This window comes from Colias eurytheme, chromosome 26 (assembly GCF_061535395.1).
Source record: "Colias eurytheme isolate Ceu_HAF_F1 chromosome 26, ilColEury1 Martin Lab GWU primary, whole genome shotgun sequence".
Taxonomy (NCBI): Eukaryota; Metazoa; Arthropoda; class Insecta; order Lepidoptera; family Pieridae; genus Colias; species Colias eurytheme.
The window spans coordinates 7528772-7541560 of NC_143005.1; the positions used below are offsets into that span (position 1 = coordinate 7528772).

General features: G+C 30.9%; 1 protein-coding gene across 6 annotated transcripts in view; it reads right to left on the reverse strand.

Annotated features, from left to right (window-relative positions):
• The window catches only part of LOC149897281 (uncharacterized), a 47581-nt gene that overhangs the window by 12987 nt on the left and 21805 nt on the right, over nt 1–12789 (reverse strand). For 5 of the 6 annotated variants that reach the window (XM_090116589.1, XM_090116587.1, XM_090116590.1 and 2 more), the window contains exon 1: nt 83–218. The exons of the other annotated variant lie outside the window; for it this stretch is intronic. The gene's annotated coding sequence lies outside the window, so the exon portion shown is untranslated. Of the gene's footprint in view, nt 1–82; nt 219–12789 lie in introns of those variants that run through there. 6 annotated transcript variants of the gene reach the window in all.

The following is a 12789-nucleotide window of genomic DNA, read 5'->3' on the forward strand; positions in this document are numbered from 1 at the left end:
TCATAATTAATGTTATGACAGCGAAATTGCCTCTAAAACAATATACAATACAAATATATGTAAGATTTCTGTAAAAAATTACCTAGTGAAAATGATATTAATGTTGTGCTAAATACAAAATCTTTAGAAACTCAAATATTCTCAAATAAAATGATAGCGTCACACTAGAACAGAAGCACAGAATAGGACGCCATTTTCATGCAGCTTGTCAATTGTCATAGTCATGTCAATTTGACATTGAAGTATCGAATACTGTGATCGAATAGTGATGTTCTTCTGTAAATTACCTTTTATAATGAAATTCGATCGTTATTTTTAATATTATTTTAAATTTGAAAATATTGTTCTGGCTTTGGCTGATTTTAATAATAAATTAATGTGTTTTTTATGATTTTTTTTATTTGGTTATTTGTCACGTTACTCCTGTAACTTTCGATAGGGGGCGTTAGTGATCGTGTTCTTCACAGGTGTTCTTCTAGCCACATTCTAGCACTATTCTAGTCATATTCTAGTCATTCATAGTTCGAACAAGGTTCGAACTGTTATGATCTTTTTCTCTCGACCTACCTTTTTAAAAACTTCATTGAGCTTATTGCCTTCTGCACTAGATGTTTGGAATAGATAACTACTAAGTGATAGGGCCGCCAAAAACAATATTGTACTGTTTTTTGCTTATAATTGTGTATATTCTAATACCTACCTTCCGTTAAATTGTATAGAACAGTAAATAAAAAAATAGTTACTTAAAACTCACACCCAAACAATATATTTTAAGACATCAAAATATAATTATCGATTCTAAATCTATAAGTTTTCTTGTAATATTCTTAATATACTACCAGTTGAAGACCAGTTGTACCTATAGGCTGGGAAATAATACATTTTATGGGATGAAAATATGCTGTTCTGAAGGTTCTTGATATAGTCCGTATAAATTGCTTTTATCACATTCACTTATCTTGGTTTGACCATCTTCACTTCTGTTTCAATATTATATTCTTCAGGTTCTATGATAAAAAAGGGATTCTAAATTTCGGATTATAAAGACATGCCTCGTAAAACACTCCAATATGTATTATTCAATTTTTTGTTTTGCAATGAGTAGAAACGCTTTTTTATTAATTGTTTTGAATCTTATTAGCTCTATTAATCTTAATTATCCGACTTCATTAAAATATTACAAGAACATTCGGGGTAGGTATTTAGGCTTGAGATGTATGATCAACGCCATAAGGCCGGTTGCAGAGCTTGACTGACCATCAGTGCGTACGTCAGTCGCGCTTGTCATATGTATGGAAATTCATAAAACCGTTCATAGCTAGACCGACCATACGCACGCGTATTGTCATGCGCATTAGTGTCATAGTCATACAATTGTTGATGCGTATCGTCAGGACCGACGGTACGCACTGACGGTCGGTCAAGCTCTGCAACCAGCCTAATAATTTAATTGCGTGTGATATTATAATAATGATCTATTGGACAATTTGGCATAAATTCCACGGAAGTAAATCGTACCTTGCCAAATCAGTGAATGACCGATTTGGCGAGTGATCTATATGAATAGGGCTGTGCCACAAATGTGACATGACCTAGTGACATTTGATTCGGCCGAATGAAAATGGACTAGGGCAACGAGGTTAGTGCACCGTCCACAGGCATGACGAAAGATTTTGAAATCCTCTTCCATAATGTGTGTATACGTTTACTATACAAGAAAAACCCTATATTTCGGTAATATACTTAAATTTAACGAAGATAAAAGCCATTTTTCAAAAAATATTTATTAACTGTGCCAAAACAGCTCGCAGGTGTCATGGTGTAGGCGTGACGTCAAACTTTGGTAAATACGTAATTATTTGTACGCATTGCGAAGAAAATTAAAAAAGTCTTTAATTAATATGTGTTATAGAAACGAATTTCAAAGTTTATGAGTGGTGTGCAGTATTGCAGTATGAATCCACATAAAAATAATGCTCAAAAATGTGTTAGTAATTATTTCAAGCGAGAAATAATAAGAAATGATTGTATAAAGTTGGTGCGGAGAACCCTGAACCACGTATTCGTGAATTCGCAATTGTATTTCTGTTCTGAGTCGATAAAGCATACGTGTAACAATAGAAAATAAATAAAAATGCGTATTCTCAACATATTCATAACAACAAAACACATCTGGCGCGAGTTGTTTACTTAAGCGTGACGTCACGCGTGTTTTAGTCAAAATGGCTAACTGCAGAATTTCAATGTTTTATTTTATTGATAATCTCATTAATCTTAATGGTTTTAAGATTTCTAAGTCACTATATTGAATTTATTTATTGTACATTTGCCCTTAAAAACACTAATACGATCATTTATGGATACTGTCGTCATGACTGTAATCGTTAAGTGTGCGCAGGCGATTATTCCACCTGATACCAAAAGTACTTTATTATAAAAAGTTATTATTGTCATTTTACTCATTAGGTTAAGCACTTTCGATAGTTTTTTTTTATATCTGCAATAGTTACGGAATATTATCATCACCGGAATATTATTAGCAATCATTAGAAGTCGTTAATATATTATTATCATCTTTTTTATCATTTTGGAAACACATGACAGCACATTTAAAAAATATTTTTTCTTATATTCATTCCAGTCAGCTATTTACAAGTATGATCTTTCTATTGGCTGATCATTCGAGGATAACAAGTACCAATCATCATAAGCGGAAAAAATCAGTTAATGATTGTACATTATCTGTTTAAACCAGTTTTATTTAGTTACAATGAGTGAACACACTAGCAAATAAAAATGACTCCTTCTTAATTATTGAAACGAATTCATAAAGCGATCGTGGACCTTCAAACTCTTTACACTTGATAAAATCTATACATTTCAACCTCGTGTGTATGAATAATTGTCAAAAATTATTTACCTACCTACCAAACTAGGTACGTCATGATTTTATGTTTTTTACCTATCTTGTGTTTGGTTGCCTGGAAGAGATGGCTACCAAAGCCATAAGGCCGCCATTTCTTTATGTCTCTCTTCTGTATAATTATGTATGTCTTTTTCCTGTTTGTATTGCATACACAACGTGTACGTATACAATAAAGAGTTTTCATTCATTCAATCATACGTAAAAGGAATATAATATTGCCATGTTTGTATCATTCTAATCTATTAATAATTCTAAGACGTGCCCAACCAAGATTTTTTTTATGTCATAGTCGGCAAAGGAGCAGTTAGGGCGTATGACGAAATAACTACTTATTAAATAATGTGTGGCTACTTAGATATACTATAATAAAACAATCCTCTTTATATTTCAAATACATATCATAATGGAGTAGATAATAGCACAGACTAATAATAATATACTACGTATAATAGTAGATACATACGTGGAATCCATACTAATATTATAAATGCGAAAGTAACTCTGTCTGTCTGTCTGTTACTCAATCACGCCTAAACTACTGAACCAATTTTCATGAAATTTGGTATGGAGATATTTTGATACCCGAGAAAGGACATAGGCTACTTTTAATCCCGGGAAAATGACGCATTCCCGGAAATCCCACGGGAACGGGAACTATGCGGGTTTTTATTTGACTGCGCGGGCGAAGCCGCGGGCGGAAACCTAGTAAGTACATAATATAACGTATTTTGTACCTATGTATAAATAAAAAAGTTTTCTCGTTATCTCACTAAATTATGTTAAATTAACAATGAGACATAGTTAAGATAATTCTTATATAGGTACATGATGTAATACTTCAAGAACAATCATAAAATTAAATTTACAATGTGCTGGTGTTTCATAAAGTTTATGACAACCATACTTTTGTGCACTGATGTAACTCTTACTCAATATGTAACCACTTTAAAACGAGTGAGTCATTTATATTGTCTTAGTTCATCCTTACAGTTCATCATTCATTTAGAATTTAAATAGTTATGCGCGTAACTTTGGTCATATCAAAGATTTATAATTAATATTTTGATGTAGCCATAAACAGCCCTCGATTGCGTATCGTTTTAAATTAGACAATAGACAACTCCGTATTTGTCTTTTCTCTTGATTTCTGTAAGTAGTTTATCACAATTTGATCATGATGAATAGTAGTGTCCTCATGTTTTATTACCTATCACAAAAATACTGCATTTTTAGTTTTTACTGAGTATTATAAGTAGGTACACACTCAAGGAAAACTGTGTCGTTTGTTTTACTTTCAGCTTTTCTTCTCCGATAAATTTCTAAGAAAACCTCATCATCAGTGGAATCATTCCCTATTTGGATGTTATTTCATTAGAAGCCACTAGTTGCGTGCCAAAACACGTTGAATCATTATTATAGTAGAACAGACAAAACATAGTACTATAGTGTAGGGTCAACTCATCTAATTCTGTGACAAAACAGAATATGAAAAAAAAAACAGGTTAAACTTTATAAATTTTATTTTTATTTTTAATAGGAACATTAATCAATCTTCTATTTATCAAATGGAGCAAGTGTAATCTTAACACATATGAATTAACTCGGCGTAAAATGAGCTTAATCAAACCGCGATGACTTGTCTAATTCTGTGACAATCACCATAATTCGGTGATAGTACTTCTCTAATTCTGTTATAACCGAATTAAGTGAGTATTTATTATTTTTTAACACAGAAGTAAAAAAAAATACAATTAATAAAAAATATAAACATGTTGAAAGTAATAATTATGTATTTATTTATCAATGAGAAATTATCAAAAGAGGGGAAGCATAAAAAATTAATATTGGACTTTATAATTGTTTGTGTGAACAGTGTACAGATTCATTTTTGACTGCAGAATATTTTGAATTGCGGATGTCAGCGTTGTTTCATTATATTTTCTATTTTTATTTTTGTCTTCCTCCATGCTGTCTAAAATAAAAAAAATAACTCACTTAAATATGTGATAAAAAAAATAACGGACTTTTTTAAAATGCTTGAAAGCGATCCTACTTTTAAACCTGAGTAAAAATAAATATTTTCTGACTTAAACGACTAACGTATACGTACTAAAAACAATTATTTATACACGAATTGAAAATAATAAAAATTTGCTTGGTTAATTCGGTGACACTGTTTTGAGTTGCAATCTTGAAAATCGTTAACTTTTTGAACCCAGGAAATAAGGTATTATGCAAAAACAAATGAAAAATTACTAAAACCTTTATCGGTATCAGCAAGAATATGTTTTTAACAATTAATTGTCAAAGTATCATGAACTTACACTCACCTTTTCTATTTAAAATTAATTAAATAATGACAGCATAGTTGCACGCTACCGGTGAAACGTCAAACATGGCGGGCGCAGTGACAAATCCCGTGATTGTTACTATCTCACCCGCACGATTTTAACAAAAATTTGTACACAAAAAGAAGCTTTATTACCATACCATAGGGTTAATTTAAATGTATTGGATTTTACTCCTATAACGCTGTAAAAGAGTCCAAACGTTGTATCTCCGAATTAAGTGAGTCACATAATTAGGTGAGTTTACCCTACATAAAGTGAATACATATTTTGGTTTGTAGGGATATCTCATGTTGCCAAAAATATTTTAAAATGTACAAAAATATTCCTATTTTGCAAACTGTTTTTCTGAACATAAAACTTATTAAATATATTTTATAAAGGAATAATTATTTAACTACTGAAATATTAAAAAAATATATTTTGGTTTTAACTCTTATTATCGTTTACATTACCTGTTTCTACTTTTGGAATAATCTATTAATAGGTCGGATCTTTAAAGTTTAATCTAGATCTTAGAACATTATAGTCTATGGATTCTACTATTATTTCCCACAAATAAGGATAGAGAAAAAAAAACGATGAAAGAAATCCTAGTTTAAATTAAAAATTGGCCAATTTAGTGAAAGGTACTGGCTTTATTCCAGAACAAACCATTATAATCTATCTTTGGCAGTCAATACGAAGGCGTGCTGTCTGTGCTTCGCGATTCATTTGAATCGAATCGATACAGTAAGTAGCTTTTATAGAATTTTTGTTTTTGAGCGAATGAGCGAATGAGCGGAGATTTTGTTATTGTGTAGGCTTATTATGTATCTCAAAATATTTAACAACACGCTGAGCTAAACGGTATCTGATTTTTAATTTTATTACAGTGATATAAAACAAAAAATTGATCCTAGTTTTCAATAGTTGTTGAAAAACGAATGTAATTTCTAATAGGTATCTACCTAGAACCACTAGAACTGTACACCAGCATCGGCTCGTGTACAGTTCTAGTGGTTCTATTATGAAATATGAGTGTACCGTAAATGAAATGAATATTATTTCTGTTGTTCAACGCTCTACGCTTCTAGCTACTATAGTTATTATTCTGTGGCTCTACAAAAGCTCCACCTAAAATTTATGTCTGTAAAATGAAACTTGGCGATTTAACTACCTTTATTCGTAAACATGTCATTGATTTACGTAAGTATGTTTTTAATATAATCGTCTAAAATCTAAATGATTTGTTTTGAATTATTTCCCAAGTTGACATATGTTATTTCCGGGAACAGACGTGCTTTTCATATGGTTTATGATTATGACTAGGTTTATTATAGATTTATACATTTTCCTATTTGGATAAATAAAATTGAAAATCTAGCATACGTGGGAATGTTTGTGTATCTCGTGTTCGTCTTAAAACGAATAAAAATTTGTAGATATTCCTACTGAACATAATATATAATAAGATTTATAATAATATAATAATAAGATTTTGAAAAGACGTAGAAAATTGATAAACACATTTCTTTCAATTAACTTTTTTGGCTTTTCCATTTTTCATCCAGCTCTCTTATGCACTGTAACATTAAAAAATACTCTCTTATCTAACGACATCTAACAAGCTAAAATCTGGTATTTTACGACACAGCGAGGCAAAGAATGTTTTTAAATCATAACCCTCATTATTGCCACGGTTTAGTAATAACTAATAATAATAAAACATCACGCTGTGAAAATACATATTGTATGAACTATGAGAAACGATTGATGGCATTGTAATTCCTGCCTCACTTGCCAATAAAATTCCAGACATGCTTATTAATTATCTTTAGATTTTCTATTGTTATCAAACACTAGCTAATGTGACTTAGAGGTGGGTTTCAACGTTCATCATTCATGTGATCATGGCGTGGATGAATTCTATCAATACCCGCGAATGTAGCAGACAGAACACTGCTTCAGGTAGTCCACCATTTTCTTTTTTTCCATTTTTCCTCTTGGGTAGTTCCTAGGATCAACTAAAAGAGGAATATTGTTTTTATTGAAATGAATACTTTTTTGCCGCAAGTAACAGATTACAGACTAAGATTGCCATTTAGCGCTTTATATCTTTCTTGTTGATAGCTTGTAGGTAATTTATGTATTCAAGTAGGCAAATTTTTTTTATTATTTTACTACCTATATACCTACACGAAGGCATATTCAAATTATTCATAGGTTAATTAATAATTAGTTGGTAGCCAACAGATTTGGTGCGGCAAATATCCCTGTTTACTATATTATGTAGTAGTTATACATTATAGCAATGGCAGAAATGAAAATTCCTGAGTAACTATAATTAGCTTAGATCATTACTTAATGATCTAAGATAATTAGCGATCATTTATTTTTTTTGAATAAAAATAAGAATAGTGATTTTCTACCTATATTGTATAATATAATGTTAACGTCTAGTGCTTACTTCATTATACTTTAGTTCTAACCAGTCGCTAACCTCGTCTCCGCTTGGGTAAGTCTCTTTTTTGTAAGCTTGACATTTCTATAAAAAAAAAACAATTCCTGGACACATCTAGAAAAGCCCCTGCATCAGTTTGCTCTACAACATTGTATACAAATGTTTGTAGTTGCAGGCTTATCTAAAAATAAATAACACGTATCGCTAACTGCGTTCAACTATCGCGGGAGACAGTCTGTTGTTCGACGCCATACTGTACGCTTGTCAGAATGCTAGTGAAATTCGCTTTCCCGATGCTTCCCGCGTACCACGACGTGGATATGCTTAGGAGCAAAGAGTTCAATAGTTTTGCGACGGAATGTGTGCTGCCGCGGCGTCCTAAACGTAACCTGTCTCCGCTACCTGAAGATAAGGAGTGCAGTAACACGGACATGCGGAAGAATAGCCGGCTAGTGCACCGGCGGCGCCGGCAGCGGCGTCAATGCCTGCCAGTTCTGCCTGAATACGACGAATGTTGAAGTGTTTTGAAGTGAAGGAATTATCCCACCGATTGCGGTCTCGATAACATAATGTATCGGAACAGGCTCATATTTCTAGATTACATATTTCTAGGCGGTGAGTTGTGCGACGATATGGAAACTAGGTCGTATTGTATGTAAATATTGATGAGCCTAGTCATAGTTTATTGTGTAGAAGAATGCATTGTTTTATTGAACGAAGATTATAAAATGAATGTTGATGTCCATAAAAATGGATTGTTTTCTTATATCTGTAGATAATATTGTCTTCTTTTATGTAGTTTTTACAATGTAATGTATCTTTAACATTTTAATATATGTGGTTTTTTAAATGTATTTTATCATTTGTATACTTATTTAGAAAAATTATTCATGCATAGTGATAAATAATTGTTTGTTGGTATATCATATCTAAATCCAAAGGATTATATTATTATAGATATTCAGGATTATTGATTCTTGGAAAAGCAAAGTGTATACGTAGGTTATCTTCAGAAAAGCTGTACGGTAATAATAATTATCGCTCGGATAATTTGTTAGATTGAATTGTGAGAAATATGGACACATGATGGAATATTTCTTGTTTAAGTAGGTACCTATTTAGCTAGTTAATTAGAAAAGTATTGTTACTATTATTTTCTACTAAGCTAAATTATTATGTGTCGGTTAGTAATTTTATGTTATTAATGAACAGAAGAAGAGAAGCACATTTTAAGAAGATTTATTAGATTTACTTACCTATTACTTTTTTGGCGGGAAAACTATATTGACTACTCTCCAGTCATAGATTTTTCTAAAATATTGTTCTAGCACGTAGCAGCACATTTATTTAGCAGCAGTATGTATTTATTAATATTAATAGATAATTAATAACAAATGTCTATTAATTTGCACTATATTGGGGCACATTATGTAAATGCATAATTCCTTATTTTAATAATAAATGTTGTCTGTGATAATTTAGTTCTCTATTAGGTATTTGTAGTGAGAGAATAAAATGTGTTGTATTTTTATAATCTAAAATATAATGTTGTAGCGAAGGTTTCTGGTTTTATTTTCCAATAATCATCTTATCTTAGGTTAAAGATACACCTAATTATTTAGTACATATTATCTCAATGTAATTATTATTACCCACGTATTATCCTACAGTATTCATCAGCGGTGATACAAAGAATTTAAAAACAAATAGGTAATGTCTTTAAAAGAATTTTACAAGACGCTTTATTAATGATAACATTATTCAAACCGAATCCATAATACATATAATATACATCTCGTTATAAAAACATATATACTTAAAACAATAAAATTAACAAGTACCTATAAAATGCATTTAACATATTTTATCATATTGTCCATTATCCAACAAGCTATTTTTAACGTTTATCCTTGAATCGTAATGAACGTATGGAAAGTATCTCAATTATTTTATATAATAAAATAACAACATGTTACATGCCGTAAACAATAACAGGTTTTCGCAGCACAGATAAAATAAAAATTGAAAAGATATAGGTAGGTATTTGTGAAATAAAACTAACTTTATTGCCATTAAAAATTGCACAATTTTCTGAATCACATTATAACTTTCTATCTTATCAAAATTATCTATATTTTAAACGATATTTTTTTTCATATGCATTATTAACATAATATTTGCATTGCAACAGTCGTTTAGTTATCTTTGTTGTTTGTTTTATCTGTGCTAATCTATTTGGCGCCATAAATTATTCATTCCTATCGATTTATTCTATTGATAACTTATCATTGTTTAGATTTCAAAGAAATTTTTAATACACCTTGTGAACGTGAAAAAAAAAGCAATTGGTAATAATAAATGTCGATTTTTGGAAAAAGTGTTCCAATATCTTTCCATGATGGAAAAATATCACAACCTAACGGACAACGGAGATAGCATAAGCATTCATTGGAAACTTATTGATGTAAGTTTGAAAAAGAGACGAAAAAAACGATACATGAAGGTTACTACTAAAATAACAGTTGATAAGTAAGTAACTACCTATTTATCCTTTTTTCGAGATTACGCAAATTAAATAAAACCAGTCACAATCCAAATAGGTACACGATACAAGACGCAAATCAATTATGTAAACATTGGTTTTCCAATTAATTAGAAACAAGATTCTAAGTCACACCTATCGTGTTATGTATTTAATAACACCCGAATCTGTTTACATTGTATATTAGCACATCTCAAATGTCATTTACATAGAAATCTATTTGCAATTAAAGCTTGTATGGTGTAGATAACTATGCTAAGGAGCAATGACCTCACTGTGTCATTGGTGATGAGTGATGACTATCCATATCCCATCTTAGGGATAGATATTCAAATTTCAAGATCAAATAAGGATTCAGACTGATTCAGACTATGTTAGAAAACTCGATAGTGCGAAAATAATAATTTGTCGTACTGTGGATAAGAGGATTACCTACCTAATTCTTACTTATAAATTGGTGCATTTGTGTTTTATGTGTGTGTGACTATATCAGATTATTTCTCTTGATTATTCACAATTATTTGAATGTAAAAGCTCACTTTTAATATTTTTAAGTAAGTAATATTAATATTATTTTGATAGCTTTTGATCAAAAAAGTTAGTAGGTACCTATTTCAGCTTTCCATGCACGTAACTAGGCACAGTTCAATAAAATAAAACAAAATAGTATCTCAAATAGTGAAATTTGACAATTAAGTAATTACATATCATGTGCCCTTTTCTCCTGTTTTCGGCATCTCTGTTGACATTCACGTGTATTTCCGAAATATATAATAGGTACCTACCTAATGAATGTTTGTCACGTTATACCGTCCCACGTGCCTTTACATTCGCAGGGTTGGTATTACGACATTCATGATCGACCTTGAATATCTATTGTCTTTTCGTGATTGGCACATTTATAGCGACTTACCTGCGAAAAAAGGTCAATTGTGTCCTAACTACTTACATATAAAAGTGCTAAAAAATTCAAATAATAAATTATTTCTATGAGAATTATTTATCAATCGAAGTCGGTGTTTCACTAATTACGAAAGGTATATAAAAATCGACTAGATTTACTATATTTTTGGCACCAGTGTGGGCTTGAGTTATGAATTAATAATTAAGTAAACGGATATCAACCCCGCATCACATTTTTGCAATTTAAAAATTTTATTATAAATTAATCCTTCGGGCAAAGATACCCTTGTGGGCAATGTTGGCATATTTCACGGTACACTAGAAAATCATAACCGCTTTTCTTGCAGTCGGGTAATAACTAATAAACGTGACACCATTAAGGTTGCCGTACATTAAACGTTTGAGTATGAACCGGTCATGTCTTAATTAATTTGGTAAATAAACCAGTTATTATATAATCAGTGGAATTACTACTTTTACACTTATTTTGGCTTACTGTTTAATGTAAGGCAAGTTAATGAAGTGTATATGTATAATTAACTACCTACTAAATATTGAGTACTGTGTTATATAATGACTAGCGGCCCGCCCCGGCTTCGCCCGTGGTACATATGAAAAATAGATGTTGGCCGATTCTCAGACTTACCCGATATGCACAGAAAATTTCATGAGAATTGGTCCAACCGTTTCGGAGGAGTATGCAGACTAACATTGTGACACGAGAATTTTATATATAAGATCATAAAAACGTGTGTACCTGGTGTGTACAAATATGAAATTAATATGCATGGAGAGCATAATTATGTAGAGTATCCACAATTATATTTCATTATGATCTTATTTTATTTTTTTATAACTTATATTAATTGTATATTTTGTAATGTTTATTATTTATATTTATTAAAAACACAGCAAACAGCGGGGATTTCTATACATGCGCCGTGCGCGTAATTTTAGGAAGATTCATCACCAAGAGCATTACAATGAACAAATGAATAAGGTAGGTAATATTTTTGAAATACTTAATTTATAAGTAAAAAGAAATAAACAATCCAAAATAAAAAAGTTACAACTTTGTTATCAGTCACTTTCTAACTAAAGCAAAAGCAAAAGTTACTATCCTAGTTACACCCTATAAAATAGGTTTGCGAAAGTGAACATACTACAAAAATATACGTGTAACACTTTCTATCTCAAATGTTCAACCTTTTTTGCTGTCCTAAATTTATAGATTAGGTACCTCGTAATTTTTCACAAGCCAACTTTTTCTGACCTGTGGGCTGACCAAACATTATTCTAACCTGTCAAAACAACAAGATGTTCCAATTCGCAGATGTAATTTACAAGCTTTCTTTCCTGAATTCTAATAAATGGTACAAAAAAATATTAATCTATGGACATAGTACCTGAATTAGTCGTAACGTAATCCAAAGATTTCATTTATGTAATGAGTTCTAACTATGACAATTAATTCATTACACTGAATACTATCGATAAATATCTCTTTAGCTCTTCTGCATAAATTGGAGAATTTCATGACTCAGGAGTGAAAGTTATTTAAATAAATAATAATTATTAAAATTGTCCGTTCCAAATTCTGTCATATCATTACAGAACTCCCAAGATA